The sequence below is a fragment of the Diabrotica undecimpunctata genome, chromosome 7 (assembly GCF_040954645.1).
Source record: "Diabrotica undecimpunctata isolate CICGRU chromosome 7, icDiaUnde3, whole genome shotgun sequence".
In the NCBI taxonomy this organism is placed as follows: domain Eukaryota; kingdom Metazoa; phylum Arthropoda; class Insecta; order Coleoptera; family Chrysomelidae; genus Diabrotica; species Diabrotica undecimpunctata.
This window is the reverse complement of record NC_092809.1, coordinates 65447293-65468375: the sequence shown is the minus strand read 5'-3', so window position 1 is coordinate 65468375 and position 21083 is coordinate 65447293. Positions and strand designations below refer to the sequence as shown.

General features: G+C 29.5%; 1 protein-coding gene and 1 long non-coding RNA gene across 3 annotated transcripts in view; both read right to left on the bottom strand.

Annotated features, from left to right (window-relative positions):
* Nucleotides 1-21083, bottom strand: part of LOC140446797 (microfibril-associated glycoprotein 4-like) — a 76221-nt gene that overhangs the window by 36485 nt on the left and 18653 nt on the right. The gene's annotated exons all lie outside the window — the stretch shown is intronic.
* On the bottom strand, nt 1668-2182 carry LOC140446796 (uncharacterized). Its single transcript, XR_011951500.1, has 3 exons — nt 1913-2182; nt 1775-1859; nt 1668-1715 (listed from the first exon to the last, which is right to left on the bottom strand). It is a non-coding gene; the product is annotated as an uncharacterized lncRNA (long non-coding RNA).

Genomic DNA, 21083 nt, shown 5'->3' with positions numbered 1-21083 from the left:
ACTAAATTGCAATAGAATTAAAGGTTCTCTCCCTACTTAATTTTGTGAAAGTTACCAAAAATGTACTGGTAACAACCTGTTATTTTCAATGGAACAAAGTACATTTAGTAAAGTATTAACAGAAATAGCTGCAGGGATAGTGGAACACTTTGTGCCAAAATGGTGAAAAAGATGAAGTACAGCCTGTAGTTCTCATAGAAATGATTCCAAAGGAGGCAAATCAAAACAATGGTTGGGTGTTGGAAGCACAGAGAATAAGAAGTGTTATTGCTGCAAACTTTGTGTAGTGAAACAAAAACTTATTAATATTTTCATAATTTATTTATTTCACAATGATAAATAGTGATATAGTTTTATAATCAAATATAGTTTAGTAATATAATTTTACAATTTAGTAAAATTTTTTTAAACTGTTTAGATAATACGAAGATATTATATTGCTGCACACTGTATTATAACATATTAAATTAAAAATGTTTATATATTGTTAAAAACAAAAACATAAATCATGTATGTTACAATTAATTACAAAAATGACACAACACTAACAAAATAAAAATATATTACAACCTGGCTCAAAAGTTTTGAAAACCCTTAGAGAATATAAAGAAGTGTTATCGCTGCAAATGTTATGTTATAAAATATTTAAATAAAAATGTTTATCCTCAATTTATTTTATAATTATATGATTTGTATTTATACAAACTTTGTGTTATAAAAATGTTTAAAAACATAAAACCCGTATGTTACAATTAATTGCAAAAAGTTCAAAATAAACAAATTTAAAATATATTAAAAAGTAGTCCAAAATTTGTTAAAACCCTTGGAAAATTAAAACATACAAGTAAAGAATACAATTTCAAAAATTAACGCAAACCTAAAATATACCACAAAGTAAACCTACAAATACACCTAAAATATACTACTACAAAGAACAAGGTTTGTAGCACAAGCATTACAACTTTGGGTTATATAGAACCTGACAAAAAATTCATTAAGGAAGCATACCTTACATGGATAGAGCAGAGCATTTCATCAGGCAAGAGGTAGGTGCAATAGTCGGAAAGGTTTTTAACAGAAGAGGGCTGATGGGACAATAAACCAGAAGAAAACCAAGACTTAGGTATCAAGACAATTTAGACGATGATTTAAAATCTATTGGAGTTAGAATGTACAGAAGAGTTGGTAGACACAGGGGTGAATGGAGGATTGTCCTAAAGAATTATTTGCACAAGCACAGAGTTTTACACATTATAGCCTTGTTAAAGCTGGAAACATATATTCCTGTGTTGCATTGATGTTGACTAGTGATAATGGTAAAACAAACTAAAATATATTACAAAATGGTCCAAATGTACTCATAACCCTTAGAGAATATGAAGAAGTATTATTGCTGCAAACTTCGGTGTTGTAAAATAAAAAAAAAACAAGTTGTTAAATAAGTGTTTATAATTAGTATATTTCATAATGATATGTAGGTATTTATGTTACAATTAGTTACAAAATCAAAAAGAATAACACAAAGATCAAGACAAAACAAAAAATCTGAAACATATTACAAAGTGGCTAAAAAATTTTGAGTTATAAAATTGTTAAATAAAAATGTTTATATTCAGTTTATTCCATAATTGAGATATAATTTTATAAAGGATATGTTTATAGATTTTTAAATAAAACTATTGCATTTTTAATTTTTACAGGTTGACTTCCTTTTCCTTCTGAAAAATATTATACACCATAATAAACATAATACATCAATAAAATTATTCTTTACTTTTAAACTCCAATGTATTTATAATCTGGGGCTCCCCAAGATGAATCTTTGAAATGAGTTGCAAAATCTTCCACTCATTGAACACCTAAAAATTTTGCATTTATTAAATTTGATAGTAACAGAAATTAATCTTCTTACATGTCTTCATTGTTCTCCTGTTTTTTAGGGTCACCATCTACTGTATTTACCATGATAGCAAATTCCTCTCACAATTGGGCTACTTTCTTAGCCTTCCTTGACTATTTTGCCAGTAAGCACTATTTATTTTTATGAAGTCTAACATCACTTACAATTGTTTCCTGGTTGTTTTCTTTTTAATTGAATCCATTAGTTTATTTTATTATAATTATAAAAAAATAGTAACTTGTTTCCACAAATTACATACAATAACATAACCTAACTAAGAGCGAAAACGGCACCTAATTTTAGACAGCTAAAAAATTACATTTACATATAGATAAATTACATATCAAGGTAGGCAACCCGTTATACGTAGTTCTTACATCATACCGATTTGAAAATTTTTACATAAATGTGTTAAAATCGGAGTTTACAGCATGTAATTATTTCACATAAACGATACATCATAGCCCTCAATGTCTCATCACTCTCTAATTTTGTGTTGACTGTATTCAAAGTCTTATCTAATGGCACATTTGTAAATAAACTATTTATGTCAATTCTTATTAAAATATTATTTGAATTAAATTCAATATTTGATAATTTATTTAAAAAATGTTGTGTATTTTTTATAAATGTGTTACTTTTATTTGCAAATGGTTTTATAATATTTAATAAAAATTTTGACAGTTCACTACAAGTAGAATTCATGGTACTACAAATAGGTCTAAGTGGTATATCCGTTTTATGAACTTTCGGTACTCCATAAAAATGAGGAGACTTACTTTAATGTATTGTAATTAATCTTCTTTGATAATTTGTTAAACAATCTTTAAACTTAAATAAAGTTCTAAATATTTTGTTTCCCGAAGCCTTTTTGGATCCTTTGTTAATTTTGTATAAGGTCCTTTTATAATTAGATCTTTAATTTTGTTTTCATGTTGAGTTTTATCCATTGTTACAGTCGCATTTCCCTTGTCTGCTGGTAGGATGATTATGGAATAGTCATTTTTTTAATTCTTATGGCCTTTAGTTCCTCTTTGCTTATGTTTTGTTCAATTTTACTACACGTTTCCAATTCAAGTTTACATAATACTCTGTATTCTTCTTTTTCGTGGGTTGGTAAATATTGAGATATTTTCTCCACTTAGCTTATTGTCTAATTTTGGAATAGATGAATGTGTCACATCAAAGTTTAGACCCTTTGACAGTATTAAACTCTCCGTTGCATTTAAATGTCTATTTGATAGATTGACAATTGTCGGTAATATGTTATTATTTCTATTGAGGTTATCTAAAGTGTGTATACTGTATGTTATAAAAGAATATTAAATTTATTTAAATGTATATTTCTTTGTTTTTTATATGAATTTTTATATACTTTGTGTAAACTAAAAGTAATTTGATCAATATCAGAATTTTATATCATATTGAAAAGCAAATCTTCAATACTTACAATATCTTGTTCAACTAAAAATAAATTGGATCTATGAAATTGTGACCTTTCGTGGATCATGGATGAACTTGCTCTGTATACAGTTTTTTTCCAACCTTCTACTTAAATATTGTGGACGTAACTTGAAAAAGCACTTTGGTATTCAGACATATATATTCTATCTATCGATACAGCCAATGCTGTCCAATTTTGGACATAGACCTCCTCTTCCTTCTTCCACGTCTCTCTTTTGTAAGCAGTTTGTATCTACTTCGGGCCTGTGTGTTTCTTCAAGTCATCTGACCATCTCATTTGTAGCCTTCCTCTTTTTTATTTGTAACTTTATAGTCTCCAGTGTATAATCATCTTATTCCATCTGTCGTCTTTCTGTCTTATAGTATGTGCAGCGAACTTCCACTTAAGTTTTGCTATCTACGTTGATACATCGGTCACTTTTGTTTTATTGCGGATCCAAGTATTTCTTTTCTTGTCTGATAGCCTGATGTTCAGTCAGCATTTGTCTTTCCTTGGCTCTTTGGGTCTTTGCTATTTTTCCATGTTTTCCTTTGTAAACGTCCAACCAAGAACCGTATGTGAGAACAGGAAGTATATATTTCTTTGAAGAAGACCCTTGTTTTTAAATATTGGAGGTATTTTCTATTTTTCAGTATATAGAAATGTTTTCCGAATGATATCCAAGCCAACCGTATCCTTCTCTTTATTTCTCCGATCTGATTTTCTTTATTTAATTTAACTAGTTGTCCCAAATAAACATATTGTTTTACTTGTTCTGTAGTTGTTTGTGCAATTGTAATTATTAATTCTTCTGGTTGGTTGGTCATAATTTTCGTTTTATTATAATTCATTTTTAGACCTATTTTTGTTGATTCGCTATTTAATTCATTTATCATATTTTCTAATTCTTCCCTTTTATCTGTTATTAATACAATGTCGTCTGTATATCTTAAGTGATTCAAGTATTGGACATTTATATTTGGGTGATATAGTATCACCCTCTCTGACTCCTCGCCGTATCTTAATAGGCTCCATTTAGTCAACTATTTTAATGGATGTTGTTGCTTGATCATATATATTGGAAATTAAGTCCGTATATCTACATATAGCCTATTTTCCCATTTTGCAAAGAGTTATTTACTGCCCAATGTTTCACCTTATCGAATGCTTTTTCAAAGTCTACAAATGCCATTTACATTGAGATTTGATATTCCTTGGCCTTTTCAATTAATATTTTTATCGTAAGCAGATGGTCGCTTGTACTAAATCCTTTTCTAAAACCGGCTTGCTCTCTTGACTGGTAATTATCTAACTTAGTTGTTAATCTGTTTGTTAGTAGTTTAGTTAAAAGTTTGTACATTACATTAATAGTGGTATGGGCCTATAGTTTTTCAGATCTTTTCTATCGCCTTTCTTAAATAGTAATAGTGTTATTGCCTCGTCCCATGTGGTGGGTATTTGTTTTGTGTTCAATATTTTATTCATTAGTACATAAAGGACTTTCACTGTAGTTTTCCTCCCATTTTTTAGAATTTCCACAGTTATTCCATCTTTCCCAGAAGATTTGTTATTCTTGATTTCTTTAAGTGCCTTTTTTATTTAATTTTTACTGATTTCTGGTTGTAGGCCAGAGTTAACGTTCTTTATTTTCAGTTGTAACTGATTACGGATTTGTTGGGTTAGTTTTTGTTCTGTTTTATAGAGGTTTGTATAATATTCGTGCGTTATCTGCAAAACTTCTTTTATATTGTTGTCTCCACTCCTTCTTTGTTCTTTATGCTATTAATTTCTATGTTTCCCAAATTCTGCTTTAAGCACTTCATGTTTCTATTTTTTTCAATTGTTTTTTTATCTTTTCTTCCTATTCTCTCCGTTTACACTCCTTGATATTTTTTCTAATATTTTTATTTATTTCTCTGTATTTCATTTTATTTCTGTCCCCTTGTTCTAGTAATGTTCTTCTTGTGTTCATAAGAATCTTTGTTTCCTGGGATATGAAACATTTTTTTTTTTTTGTTGTTGTCTGTACTATTTCTTTACCCACTTTCATTTGAGTTTAAGTAAATATCATGTTTATTTCATGAATATGTTTGTGTTCTATATCTTCCTTAGTCGGCAATATTTGCTTTATTCTCTATTTGTACGTTTGTTTTTCTTGTTTTAGTTTTTCCATGTATAATTTCTGATTATTTTCCATTTTTTTTCTTGTTACAAATCTACTATCAATGATCAGCTTGGCTCGGACTAGTCTATGGTCGCTACCAGTTGAGAAGCGATTTAGGGCTGTTACGTCTTTAACCATGGATTTTTGCGTTGAAAGAATATATGTAATAAATTTCGTTTTTAGTTTCACCATTGGGACTAATCCATGTTCATTTTCTTTGGGGTATTTTCTTAAAGAATTTATTCATTGCATATAGTTGCTTCTCCTCCAAGTAATTCATCAATGTGTGTCGTCTACCATTCCTTTTGCCGTATCCATGGTGTCCTACTTTGTCTTCTTCTTTATATAGTCATTCTCCCATTTTGGCATTGAAGTCCCAGATTATTAGCGTCAGACATATATTATACACTTTAAAGTAGACCACTTTAAAATGATATTGCCAATACTGCTGAGTTGTGTTTCTGGCACGACTTTATTGTAAGATGGTTCATTCGATTACATGATATCAACTTTAACTTGAGAATATTCGTTAAGACATCCACATGCCACGATGACAGTAAAATTCTCCTGTTAGTGATTCTATAGTAAATCATGAGGAAAAAACCAGAAAAAAACCTCATAGTAATATCCCGACATGGTAAGTATTTGGTATTACATTTAGTTTACTCTCAATAAACACCGAATTCTGATATTATATGTTTGTTATTTAAAAAACATAAATAATGTGTCATCGATACTAACTTACTAATAGTGGTATTTTTCTTTTATTAACTTTTTTACTATGGGTAACCAGATCCTACTGCATTTTGCCAAAGAATTTGCGACACAATTGGTCTCATTTAGTATAATTAAAACCGTTTCTTTGATTTTTCTCTTTTTACCATCCGTTTCTATACTTGAATCATGCCATTGAACCCTATGTTCATTATGCCAGGTGTTCAATCACAAATTAACCCCTTAATTTGTAATCTCACATTATTCTTAACTTCTTAATCTATTATAGGTTCACCGTGTATAAGTGACATTGTAAAACCACTTCATATAATATTTTAATAATTAGTTCATTTACCTACAACTAAATAAATTGCTGAATAATATATTTTCTAATTGAACTTCCTAAGTGTCGCAATTAAGGCGTAGATTAAATTGTAGTGTAAGCAAAGTTTGTTGGTATGGTATGATAGGAAGCATTAACCTCGATGCTTAGGTATGAAATATTTGTGAGATTATAAATTGGGGATTTGAGTTCATTTGAGTACAGTCAATCATAAGTAGTTACCTAACGAACATCATATTGTGTAATTACCAGTAGCTGTCGATAAATCAACACTTTTACTCCACAACCTCAATTTTATTAAACCTATTATCGTCGAACGACAAGAAGCGGACAAAGGGGCATTTACAAACAGATTCGAACCTCAAATCCAAGTTCGAACCTTTCCACCAGGCGTGTTTACATATGTGAGATCTACCAAATTCTCTATCTGTTACATCTGTTTCATTAAAAAATGATTGTCCTTTATTGTTTATAAATAGGGAATTTTCAACAATCGATCGAATAGAATTGAATATTCTCAATATGGCCTCATGGATCAGTTGTTGGACACATTCCTGAATGATATAAATGATAGAGAAGAAACAATAACATTTACCATGAAACAGGAATATAATAAGACACTGCCTTTCCTGGATGTTTTAATCTCTAAGAACGATACTGGATATGAGACCCATGTGTATCAACACACACCAACTGATATTTAAATAAATTAAATCACAATATTATTATTAAAAAGGGAATCATTAAATCCCTTTACGATAGAGCCAAAATTGATTGTTCTAACGAAAATTCGTTCTTGGAGAAATGACATTTTTTAACTTTTGTTTTATTAAAAGATGATTATTCTTTATCGTTTATAAATAAGGAATTTTCAACAATCGACCGAATAGAACAGAACAACCTAGAACGGGATCCTAGAGCATATAAAAGAAATAATATAAGGAAAATAACCATACGATACACAAAAGGATTATCAAAAAAACTTAAAAGGATAGAAAATAATTCAATATGTCAACAACATTCAAAACAACAAACACATTGAGATCTATTTTGTCTAAATTAAAACCTAACAATGAACAAGAAATAACAAATAATTGTTATTATATAATATATTATATTATATAATATTATTATAATTGTTAAATAATAAAATCAGTTTTATTTAAGTGAAACATCAATGCCATTAAATGTTAAAATAAGTGAACATTAATCTAATATTAAAAATAGAGAATTTTATTGATCTTAAATATGTAAATACGCATGGGATAATGAACATAGGATTATATAGAGACCAATTGTGTCGCTAGTTCCTCGGCAGATTGCAGTAGGATCTGGTGACCCATATTAAAAGAGGAAGTTAATAAAATTAGAATACCAGTATAAGTAAGTCAGTAACATATCGAGGACACATCATTTATGTTTTTCAAATAACAAACATATAAAATCAGAATTTGGTGTTTATTGAAAGTAAACTAAATGTAAGACCAAATACTTACCATGTCGGGACACTATTATGATGTTTTTCCTGAGTTTTTCCTCATGATTTACTATGAAATCACTAACAGGAGACTTTTATCATCATCATGACATGTGGTTGTCTTTTTAAAGACGAATTACATGCTATAATTTTTTCTGACGGATATTCTCAAGTTAAAGTTGATTTCATGTAATCGAATAAACTATCTTACAGTAAAATCGCCTCAGGAATGCAACTCAGTAATATCTGCAATATCATTTTAAAATCTTCTACTTTAAAATGTATAATCTATGTCAGAATTGTCAATATAAATGAGTCAGATAAAATTAAATTAAAAAGAATTTTTCACCAAGTAATAAAAAAATAAAATTTTATTAATTTACTAATTTTTGTATTTTGAGAACGATTTTCAAAGTGGTCAATATACTTACTTTTACCTTTAATTGTGGCTTATTCCCGATAAAATAGTAATAACCTTATTCAATATTTTAAATTTGGTAAATATCATATTCATTAATAAAATGTCTTAAGTTACAAAAAAAACTCCGCCTCTGGTAATTGCTGGTTGAATTGAATAGCCCTGTGACTATCGGTGTTGATCACAAGTCCGGATAAAGGGGGACTGTTTCGCGCCAGGAAGGGCATCCGGCAGCTAAAACTATGGAATAAGGGAATATGGAAAATAGTTTAGAGGTTTATTAGCTCAGTTGCAGCTGCGCCTGATTCCTGTGAAAAATGAGCTAGGGCTCTTATTACAGGACGGAAGGGCAAAAAGGAGCTAGTCCTAAAAGTGGCAACTCTCAACGTTGGAAGCATGATAGTTAGGAGAAAAGAGCTCGCCGATTTTATGCAGAGGAGAAGAATGGATATACTTTGTATGCAGGAAACTTTGTTGAAAAGGTAATAAGTCGAGAGATATTGGATATATATTATATTATATAGAAGTTCGAACAGTCACGGCAGAAATAGAGTAGGTAATATTTTGAACAACTTTGAAGGAGCATTTTGCATACAGGGAGGGCGTGAAGAATAGTGTAGATTGTAGACTATAGAGGTATTTGAAGATGGCTGCTTGTAATTATTTTTTTAGATACATACAGAACTTTTTTATGTAAAAAACGAAAACTAGTACGATTATTTAGTCTCCAGAGTTGAATCGATTTCATCAATTGCCAATTTCTAGTACCGGGCATAGAAGTCCGTTTTTAGTAAGTCAATTTTAAAGAACAACAAATGCGAATACTACACTTTGTTTGCATTGATCAAATATAGTAAAACATGATGTTGATAAAAAATTTATTCAGGCATCAAATGTTGGAAAGATTTTGGAAAGCAAACGGAGTCTTAGTTTAAATTTTTTGGTGAAGACTAGTTTAGAAAAAACACCAATGTAGATTATAATAGTCGAAATAAAATCATGGAATCTTGTAACTTTAGAGGTAGTTCTAGTTCTAGTAGTAGTATATATGTGTAAGAAAAAGGCAGTTCAAAAGTCTTTTGTTTTAAAAACGAGATGGAAAAAAAAAGATAGAGCTAGGGAAAATTGACACTAGGAATGGAGTTATATAGAAATATAGAAAAATTGAAATATAAGGTAGACGATCTTTATAGAAATTTATTCAAGCCTACAAGTTAGGGTATTACTAAAGATACAGCTATTGACATAAGGCTACTTGATAAAACTCCAAGGAAGAAGTTGTTAAGAGAAAAAAACCTGATACTGGTCAACCAAAGTTCAACAAAAAGTAAAAGAGGAATATTATGGAAGTGGAAGTAGCGCATAGTTTCATCGGTACTATATGTTCAGTATTTTTAAAATTTAAATCATATTTTTAAAATTAATTTATTATCTATCTAAAAAGTAATTTTTAGAAAAACAAAAATTTTGAAAAATAACATAGCGAAGAAAATGCGAACTGAAGAGAAAGCGTATGTCGGACGAAAAAATAAACCATAAAAAGCCAGAGAGATGAAAGTATAAAACCATGTAGTATGTCAATTTAATTGCAATGATAACATTAATAAAACAAAAAGAAGCAAAATATTCCAAACATTTTTTGAATTACATTTATACGATCTGCAAACAGCGTTTCTCTCCACCTCTGTAAAAAAGGTTGACACAGCAAGACACAACGAAGAAGCTTCTAAAAAGAAAAACTACAGCACCATAATAATTTTGCTCTGAAAACGAGTACTTTTAACATTTCTGTGCGCAGATTTTAGGTTGTTTGTTCAAAAATATCGAAGTTCGGAATGAGTGAACCTGATAAACGAGGGAAGTAGAAACCCCCAAACAAAATTAAACAATCATCCAAAAATATGGTGATTTTTCACATTAAGATGTTTCCAAAGTATCAGAGCCATTATTCGAGAAAAGACAATATCAATACTAAATACCTTCCTGGCGATTTGAATATTCATAAGAGTATAATATATATAAGGAATTTTGTAATAAACAACATAAAGAACCTGTGAAAGAACATGTTATCGATTTATTTTCAACACAGAGTTCAATATGAAATTTCACAAGCCTTATATTGATACTTGTAGTCGCTGTGACAATTTTCAGAACTTGATAAATTATTCTGAAAATGAGGAAATCATTTAAAACGCTAAATGGGATTTGGAAAAACGTCGAAGACAAGCTAAAAAAGCAAACGATTCTAAAACATAAGATATTGAAAAAAAAAATGTTGAGGATACTGTCGTTATTTCTTTTGATTTGCAACAGATATTGCCAACACCACTAGTAACTACGTCCAAGGTAATTTACCTTCGTCAACTATGGACGTACAATTTTTGTATATACAACTTACTGGACAAAGTCACATATTTCTATGAAATGAAACAATTGCAGGGCGAGGTTCCCAGCGAAAAGGCTCACGTCTGATAAAATGTATCAGGTGTCTACCTTCCAAGGTAACAAAGATAGTGCAAAATAAAAACAAAAACATCTGCAAACTGTTCTCCTTCATCGTTCAAGCTACTCATATCAGCGAGACCTACCACAAGTTTCTGGAACCTTGTCACAAATATATGGAGTGTGACCGCAGTTTTGGTTTAATTAAAAAAAAGTTTTTGTTTCAGTAGATTGGAAACGTATGATAAATAATACATTTCCAAAGTTTGAAGTTTACAACATAACGACATACGACTTGTTTTCGGTCGTACATGAAATAATGAAAATATCTAAAAAGGTTCCGTTGGTCAAAGAATACAATGACGCAGTATTTCGTGGTTGGCATATTTTAAGACAGATAAACTGGCTTTCATTTACAAGAATTCTTTAAACCAGGATATTGAGTTTTGGATGTGTACTATGGGAAAAGCGTCCATCTTTTCCAAAGCTCTCCAAATTGAATCCTATTAATGACACGACGCTACCAATTAAGAATGCTAAATATAAAAATTTGCTAAGCCTCTTGGACTACATTTCCTTATGTCACCACTCCTTTTACCGAAATTTGAAATATACTGGAACATTAATGGCAGACGCAAAATTAAAATTAGCAGAATCAGCTGCCAGCAGAGACGACGCTGACGGGAACGATGCCGAAGAAGATATTTTCGTAGAATCGAATTAAGAATGATACTTTAAAAGATAAAAAAAATAATAAATTAGACTTACTCACAATCAATTTAATTTAACTATCCAGACGACCGGTTTCGCTTTCTACAATATGCAAAGTATCTTCAGGTCTCGATACAAACGTCACACTTTGACCTACATTTGTCAAATTTACCTCTAAAATCTAATAGATAACATAAAAACTCATTGTCTCCAAGTAAGAGATGTAGTGCATTCAAGTCCTTCCCCCTTTTTTCAATTTAATGTTTGTTTCGTCCCCCTTTTAAGTGTTTTCTGTGTGTCTTAAATTGTCCTTAATTTTTAACTTTAAATACTTGACTTTGCAATCATTTGCCATATATTTCAATAGAACTTTATCAAAGAAATTTGATAATTACAAGTTCAAAGAATTGCACACCCACACAATTTGTACATCTAATCTCATTCATTGTCTTACAACTGTCACCTTCATAAAATAAAATCTCAATAAATAACACACATTTCATAAATATATCTCTAGAATAAATATAAATAACTCAATGGAATGGAACATTACTTTCATCTAACAAACAATCCCATTACACCTATCTCTACTTCATTGAATAAAATCTGTCTCCTCAAGAACTTCCCCGTTTACTGTCAAACAATTACAATAGCAGACTTAAGTTCTCCATTCAACAATACAGGATAGTTTGAACCATGTTCTTTCAACCATCAATTAATAGAGTACCGGCATCATTTATTTAACTTTGTATCGAGACCTGAAGATGCTTTGCATATTGTAGAAAGCGAAACCGGTCGTCTGGATAGTTAAATTAAATTGATTGTGAGTAAGTCTAATTTATTATTTCTTTTACCTTTTAAAATGGACTCACACAAGCAACACATTCATGAATGATACTTTACTTAAAAGTTTACAAAATAAAGTTTATTTAAATACTTAGTGAAATGATTAGTAATAGCTAAAATCTGCACTTAAACAGTTTTACCAGTAACATTTACAAACACCATGTCCTGATTTAGGTACATTATATCAATAATTAAAATAAAGAAAGTACACTCATGGACAAAAATATCGAATATTTTGGAATTTTCAAATTTTTGTTTTTTCAAAATAAACTCTGGTCAAACAAGTCGTGTATTGTGAAATAGAGTTTATTTTAACAATGTTTAATGAACAATTTTAAGTTTTTATGCGGAGAAAATTGTAAAAAAAATAAATATTAGGTAAATAAGGTTATTTTACTCTAAACTTAAATGATAATTTAAATTGCTTAAACAACTTGTTTAAACTGAAAGAAGTGCATGATCAGTAACGAGTATTCCCCCCTCTAGCTCTTATTACTGCTTGCATTTTTCTCAGCATGCTAGCAAGTAAATTTTGGACATATCCTTGGGAAATTGCATGTCACTCATCCTGTGCAGCAAGCCGAAGCAGCTCTATCGTATTTGTAACGGGATTTCTTTGTCGTATGCTGCGTTTTAGGTGATCCCATATGTGCTCTATTGGATTTAAATCCGGGCTAGACGGTGGCCAATCCAATCTTCGAATTTGGATCCAATGTAACCAACATATGACAAAAAATGATCTTACAGGATGTTTTAAACGTGAGAATCACCAGTCATCCGTCCAATCACTTCCACAAATGCGGTACGTACCTCCCAACTAATACCTTCCAAAAGAATTATGCCATCAACTCCAAAACTAACGGTCTGGGCGAGACTGCAGCTGGCGAATCGTTCTCCAACTCTTCTGTAGACGTAGTTTTGACCATTTGGCTTCCATAATAGGATTCTGGTCTCATCAGTAAAAATAACGTTTTTCCAGTTATCAATATTCCACTAAATATGTGTTCTTGCAAATTCCAAACGACGGGCTTTATGATTTTGGAGAAGACGTGGAACTTTGGCGGGACGTCTGGGCTTTAAGTTTGCTTCTTTTGATCTTCGTCTAAATGTTTGTGAACTCACATTAACTTGTCTAGCATTTAATAGCTCATTTTTGAGATGCATCGATGTCAATGAACGATTTTGTGTACAACTAAGAACCAAAAAACGGTCATCAGTTGCGGTTGTGCACCTTGGGCTTCCTTGGACAGGCCTTCGTACAAAATTTCCTGTTTCGCGGTAGCTTTTTAGAGTATTTGAAACTATAGATTCAGTTCTGCTGAGACGTCGTGCGATATCTTTTTGTGCATATTCTTCCTCGTACAAAATTACAATATGTGCTACTTGGACTTCATCGCAGTGCCGAATTGCTGGGATACTTGTTTTAAACTTAGTTAAATCAAAACAATATTTAACTAAACTTAATAAATTAAACTAAAAATAACCGAATTGGTATGATTTTTCCTTTACGTAAAGAAAGATTTTTATGATAAAATGTACGAATGACACTAACCACTGAATAAACGTCAAAATAAACATCAAAATATTTCAAACCAGTTGAGTACATCAGCCTACTATATGAGTATTATCAGTAATCTAAAATTATTTTGAAATAATAGTGACTACAAAAAAAAAATTGGAAAATTCCAAAATATTCGATATTTTTGTAAATGAGCGTATATCGTAAGAGTAATAATATACCTACATTCTACCTACATTCTACACTAGACATATTTTAGTTTTATCATTCCTAAAATTTATAAAACTCAAACAACTTTGACGCTGATTTTTTGCTTTAAAAATTGCTTTAAAACAAAAAGTGTCGTTAAAAGATAAACAGATGATTCAATATTGTTACTAATCGGATGACATGTCTGACTTTTAAATTTTGACAATTGTTGCGAACGAATCTTTTATTAATAAATATTCTTTTAATTTTTTACTTCTCATTTAATGTATGTATTTTGTTATTATGTATTATTTTTTACGCAGATTTTAATTTAAACCTACTTAGAATCCATATACGATGACCAGAAACGAATTGATCGAGAGTCGTGAATGGATGTAAATAATCGCTATTTCGTGACTTTATCCGTGACGTCTTCTCGTGACGCTCTCTGAAGGATTTCAATATAGAGAAAAAAGTAATACAAGGGCAGTACAGAAGCTTTGTTTCGTTTTCTTCGCCATATTGTGTGGTGAGTGCTGAAAAAATGAGTTATCGGTGGGTAATTGAAGATTGTGAGAGACATGTACCAGGAAGTAATAACTGGTATTGAAATAGGTGTGGGAAGTCTGAGTTCGGTGCTTAGTCGAAAGTACATTAGGAAATGTTTCATTTAATAAAATAAAGCTTATAAGTAAAATTTTTATTTACACATATAGAGTACTTTAACATATACTAGTACGTACATATATATATATATATATATATATATATATATATATATATATATATATATATATATATATATATATATATAGTCAACTCTTAAATATTGGGGAAATCTGCAAGAAAGACTCTAATGTGTATCAATTGTTTCGCCGAACGTTTTCGCCAAAGAGAATTAATTTGGCTTCTTCAGGGCTGAAAGAGAATAAATTATGATTAGCTACCATATATTATCTATTAAAACATTATTGATCTTACCGTAACTTAGAATTGTAGAGTTAGAATATTAAAAAACTTTGCTAGTAACATAGTGGTGTTTTTTGTTACTATGTGCAAAAAAAGTTTTTTATAAGGTTTGAAATGTATGGTAGCTTCGAACTTGACACGTAAAGGCTTACCCAAGGTTAATCGAAAAACCCAATGTAACTACATTTAAAAGGAGGTAATTCTTTGAATTGTCGGCAATAACTAAATTTTTGATTTTCAGACAGTTAAAAGTGAGGTTCTGTTTGAGCCAGAACGCAAGCGCTGACAACTTCATTAGTTCGTATGAATCTTTATGTCGTTAAGGTTCATTGGTAAGAAACGAATGAATTTAAATCCCAGTAAAGGGAAATATTATTTTGATTTTCTTTATTTAATTATATTATATTGTTCATGTACTATTGAATCTTATTGAGATGTATCTAAGAAAAGCAAGGGAATGTTATATATTTTTTGTTAAGGAAAATTAATTATTCATTATGCGACTTCACCCTGACCGTTGTGCATTAGCCAAACATGTCCATTCCACTGGTCATCTCATGGACTATACTAACACCACAATTCTCCACCGTGAGAACAATAAATCTAAAAGAGAGGTCATTGAAATGTCTTATATTTTCCTTAACGATTTCTCCATTAATGTTAAGAGTGACATCAAGAATCTAAGCGATATATACCACCTGTTACTTAAATCAGATACCAAGAACAATACTATATCACAGATAACTAACTTGACTGATATATCCATTAACAACTAACATACCTTATAATTAATTTTCCTTAACAAAAAATATATAACATTCCCTTGCTTTTCTTAGATACATCTCAATAAGATTCAATAGTACATGAACAATATAATATAATTAAATAAAGAAAATCAAAATAATATTTCCCTTTACTGGGATTTAAATTCATTCGTTTCTTACCAATGAACCTTAACGACATAAAGATTCATACGAACTAATGAAGTTGTCAGCGCTTGCGTTCTGGCTCAAACAGAACCTCACTTTTAACTGTCTGAAAATCAAAAATTTAGTTATTGCCGACAATTCAAAGAATTACCTCCTTTTAAATGTAGTTACATTGGGTTTTTCGATTAACCTTGGGTAAGCCTTTACGTGTCAAGTTCAAAGCTACCATACATTTCAAACCTTATAAAAAACTTTTTTTGCACATAGTAACAAAAAACACCACTATGTTACTAGCAAAGTTTTTTAATATTCTAACTCTACAATTCTAAGTTACGGTAAGATCAATAATGTTTTAATAGATAATATATGGTAGCTAATCATAATTTATTCTCTTTCAGCCCTGAAGAAGCCAAATTAATTCTCTTTGGCGAAAACGTTCGGCGAAACAATTGATACACATTAGAGTCTTTCTTGCAGATTTCCCCAATATTTAAGAGTTTACTATTTAACTAATCTGCAAAGATTAAATTTCTTTTCTATATATATATATATATATATATATATATATATATATATATATATATATATATATATATATATATATATATAAAACAAAGTTAATTATTTTATTCTCCCATCGGTCGTATCAACATCCTTGATCCTGCTAAAATAGAAACCTTCCCTTCTATATTGTACCAAATAAGTGCTTGAGTTTGATATGCTTCTGGAACAGCCACTGTCATAAATTTTCCATTTAGGTTACTGCTATAGCAATTTGAGTACCACCAAGCTCCCTCTAAAACATATTACCATGTATACCAAAATGCTTTAGTTATTTAGAATGAAACCAGTAGTTAGGGGAAAATAGTTAATTTCAGAATTAGTTAAAGAGCACATTGAAAATCATCTAAAATATATAAAATGGTTAATATGAGTATCCTTTTTAGACCAACATTTATTATATAGTAAAACGCACTTAGTTTTTATCGATTTAAATAATTATTATGACAGTAACTTCCTAGGCTCTGGACTCCAATGAAGAGAGAAAACATCAGTCACACTTATTTAAAAATTGTAAGAGACGTGATATATAAATATATATATATATATATATATATATATATATATATATATAAAGTAGTTAGGTATTATTGACTGACACGTTATGTAAAATAAAGTTTTATTTTGAGGTTGCAGTAATTAATAGGGCAGGAAAGTAAAACTCTTTGTTCTTTAATCAAGCTTTCGCAAAATTTATTTGCTTCTTCAGGATATGCTAAAATATGGTATCGGTAAATACAACGAAATTAGAACTAAATAGCATTGTATAAAACTAGTATAAAAACTTACAACATGAGGTTAATCCATTAAATTTTCAAATTTACAAAACATTAAAACTTAACTTATTTTAAAAATTATACAGTTATTTAAGTACAATATTCCAATTTAATTTAATTTTGTAAAAATTCATTATGACATTGATTATGTTGATGTTTGATTTATGTCAGAAAGACACTCGTTTCTGTTTATTATATTTTTTGTTGTTGATAACTAGCTCTTGATTGTTATTATGGTTTCGTACAAAGTGGCGCCAAATATGAATATTTAAATTTTTTGAAATTCTAATATTTATAGTCAGAAAATCTAATATTGGAAACTTATAGTATTAATTTTCGTAAGACAGAATGTAATTATAGACATTGCTTAGTTTATCAATATCAGGTATTATATCAGTAATATCAGTATTATAAGGTATGTTAGTTGTTAATGGATATATCAGTCAAGTTAGTTATCTGTGATATAGTATTGTTCTTGGTATCTGATTTAAGTAACAGGTGGTATATATCGCTTAGATTCTTGATGTCACTCTTAACATTAATGGAGAAATCGTTAAGGAAAATATAAGACATTTCAATGACCTCTCTTTTAGATTTATTGTTCTCACGGTGGAGAATTGTGGTGTTAGTATAGTCCATGAGATGACCAGTGGAATGGACATGTTTGGCTAATGCACAACGGTCAGGGTGAAGTCGCATAATGAATAATTAATTTTCCTTAACAAAAAATATATAACATTCCCTTGCTTTTCTTAGATACATCTCAATAAGATTCAATAGTACATGAACAATATAATATAATTAAATAAAGAAAATCAAAATAATATTTCCCTTTACTGGGATTTAAATTCATTCGTTTCTTACCAATGAACCTTAACGACATAAAGATTCATACGAACTAATGAAGTTGTCAGCGCTTGCGTTCTGGCTCAAACAGAACCTCACTTTTAACTGTCTGAAAATCAAAAATTTAGTTATTGCCGACAATTCAAAGAATTACCTCCTTTTAAATGTAGTTACATTGGGTTTTTCGATTAACCTTGGGTAAGCCTTTACGTGTCAAGTTCGAAGCTACCATACATTTCAAACCTTATAAAAAACTTTTTTTGCACATAGTAACAAAAAACACCACTATGTTACTAGCAAAGTTTTTTAATATTCTAACTCTACAATTCTAAGTTACGGTAAGATCAATAATGTTTTAATAGATAATATATGGTAGCTAATCATAATTTATTCTCTTTCAGCCCTGAAGAAGCCAAATTAATTCTCTTTGGCGAAAACGTTCGGCGAAACAATTGATACACATTAGAGTCTTTCTTGCAGATTTCCCCAATATTTAAGAGTTTACTATTTAACTAATCTGCAAAGATTAAATTTCTTTTCTATATATATATATATATATATATATATATATATATATATATATATATATATATATATATATATATATATATAAAACAAAGTTAATTATTTTATTCTCCCATCGGTCGTATCAACATCCTTGATCCTGCTAAAATAGAAACCTTCCCTTCTATATTGTACCAAATAAGTGCTTGAGTTTGATATGCTTCTGGAACAGCCACTGTCATAAATTTTCCATTTAGGTTACTGCTATAGCAATTTGAGTACCACCAAGCTCCCTCTAAAACATATTACCATGTATACCAAAATGCTTTAGTTATTTAGAATGAAACCAGTAGTTAGGGGAAAATAGTTAATTTCAGAATTAGTTAAAGAGCACATTGAAAATCATCTAAAATATATAAAATGGTTAATATGAGTATCCTTTTTAGACCAACATTTATTATATAGTAAAACGCACTTAGTTTTTATCGATTTAAATAATTATTATGACAGTAACTTCCTAGGCTCTGGACTCCAATGAAGAGAGAAAACATCAGTCACACTTATTTAAAAATTGTAAGAGACGTGATATATAAATATATATATATATATATATATATATATATATATATATAAAGTAGTTAGGTATTATTGACTGACACGTTATGTAAAATAAAGTTTTATTTTGAGGTTGCAGTAATTAATAGGGCAGGAAAGTAAAACTCTTTGTTCTTTAATCAAGCTTTCGCAAAATTTATTTGCTTCTTCAGGATATGCTAAAATATGGTATCGGTAAATACAACGAAATTAGAACTAAATAGCATTGTATAAAACTAGTATAAAAACTTACAACATGAGGTTAATCCATTAAATTTTCAAATTTACAAAACATTAAAACTTAACTTATTTTAAAAATTATACAGTTATTTAAGTACAATATTCCAATTTAATTTAATTTTGTAAAAATTCATTATGACATTGATTATGTTGATGTTTGATTTATGTCAGAAAGACACTCGTTTCTGTTTATTATATTTTTTGTTGTTGATAACTAGCTCTTGATTGTTATTATGGTTTCGTACAAAGTGGCGCCAAATATGAATATTTAAATTTTTTGAAATTCTAATATTTATAGTCAGAAAATCTAATATTGGAAACTTATAGTATTAATTTTCGTAAGACAGAATGTAATTATAGACATTGCTTAGTTTATCAATATCAGTTTTTTTATTAACGCATTGATATTTATTTATGCATACCATTTCTAAGAATTCTCTTTTATTTAATTGGTTTTCACGTCTTAATATATTAGTTTTATTGAAATTAAGCTTGAATATCTAGGCCACATATTGAGACACGATAAGTACCGTCTACTGCAATTGATTGTCCAGGGAAAAATAGACAGTAAGAGAGGGCCAGGCAGGAGAAGACACTCGTGGCTCCAAAATCTGAGGAAGTGGTTCGGGCTCACATCGGTCGAACTATTCAGAAGCGCCGCAAATAAGATCAGAATTGCCATGTTAATAGCCAACGTTCGCAACGGACAGGGCACTTGAAGAAGAAGATTGAAATTAAATGAATGATTTTTATTAATTCCTTGATCTATTAATGCACACGTATTTTTATTATTTCTAAGGTCACTTTTATGTGATGTTAGTCTGCCTATTAGATTTCTAGATGTGTGTCCGATGTATGACTTATCACAATTTTCGCATGGTATTATATAAACTACATTTGAGGTTTCCATAATGCTAATAGGTGATTTAGTTTTTGTATACAATGATGCTAATGTTTTAACATTTTTAGTTGCAATTTTAATATCAGAATAGTTAGCAAAGACTTTAGTTAGTTTGGGTGTTAATGTTAATTACGAAAATTAATACTATAATTTTCCAATATTAGATTTTCTGACTATAAATATTAGAATTTCAAAAAATTTAAATATTCATATTTGGCGCCACTTTGTACGTAACCATAATAACAATCAAGAGCTAGTTATCAACAACAAAAAATATAATAAACAGAAACGAGTGTCTTTCTGACATAAATCAAACATCAACATAATCAATGTCATAATGAATTTTTACAAAATTAAATTAAATTGGAATATTGTACTTAAATAACTGTATAATTTTTAAAATAAGTTAAGTTTTAATGTTTTGTAAATTTGAAAATTTAATGGATTAACCTCATGTTGTAAGTTTTTATACTAGTTTTATACAATGCTATTTAGTTCTAATTTCGTTGTATTTACTGATACCATATTTTAGCATATCCTGAAGAAGCAAATAAATTTTGCGAAAGCTTGATTAAAGAACAAAGAGTTTTACTTTC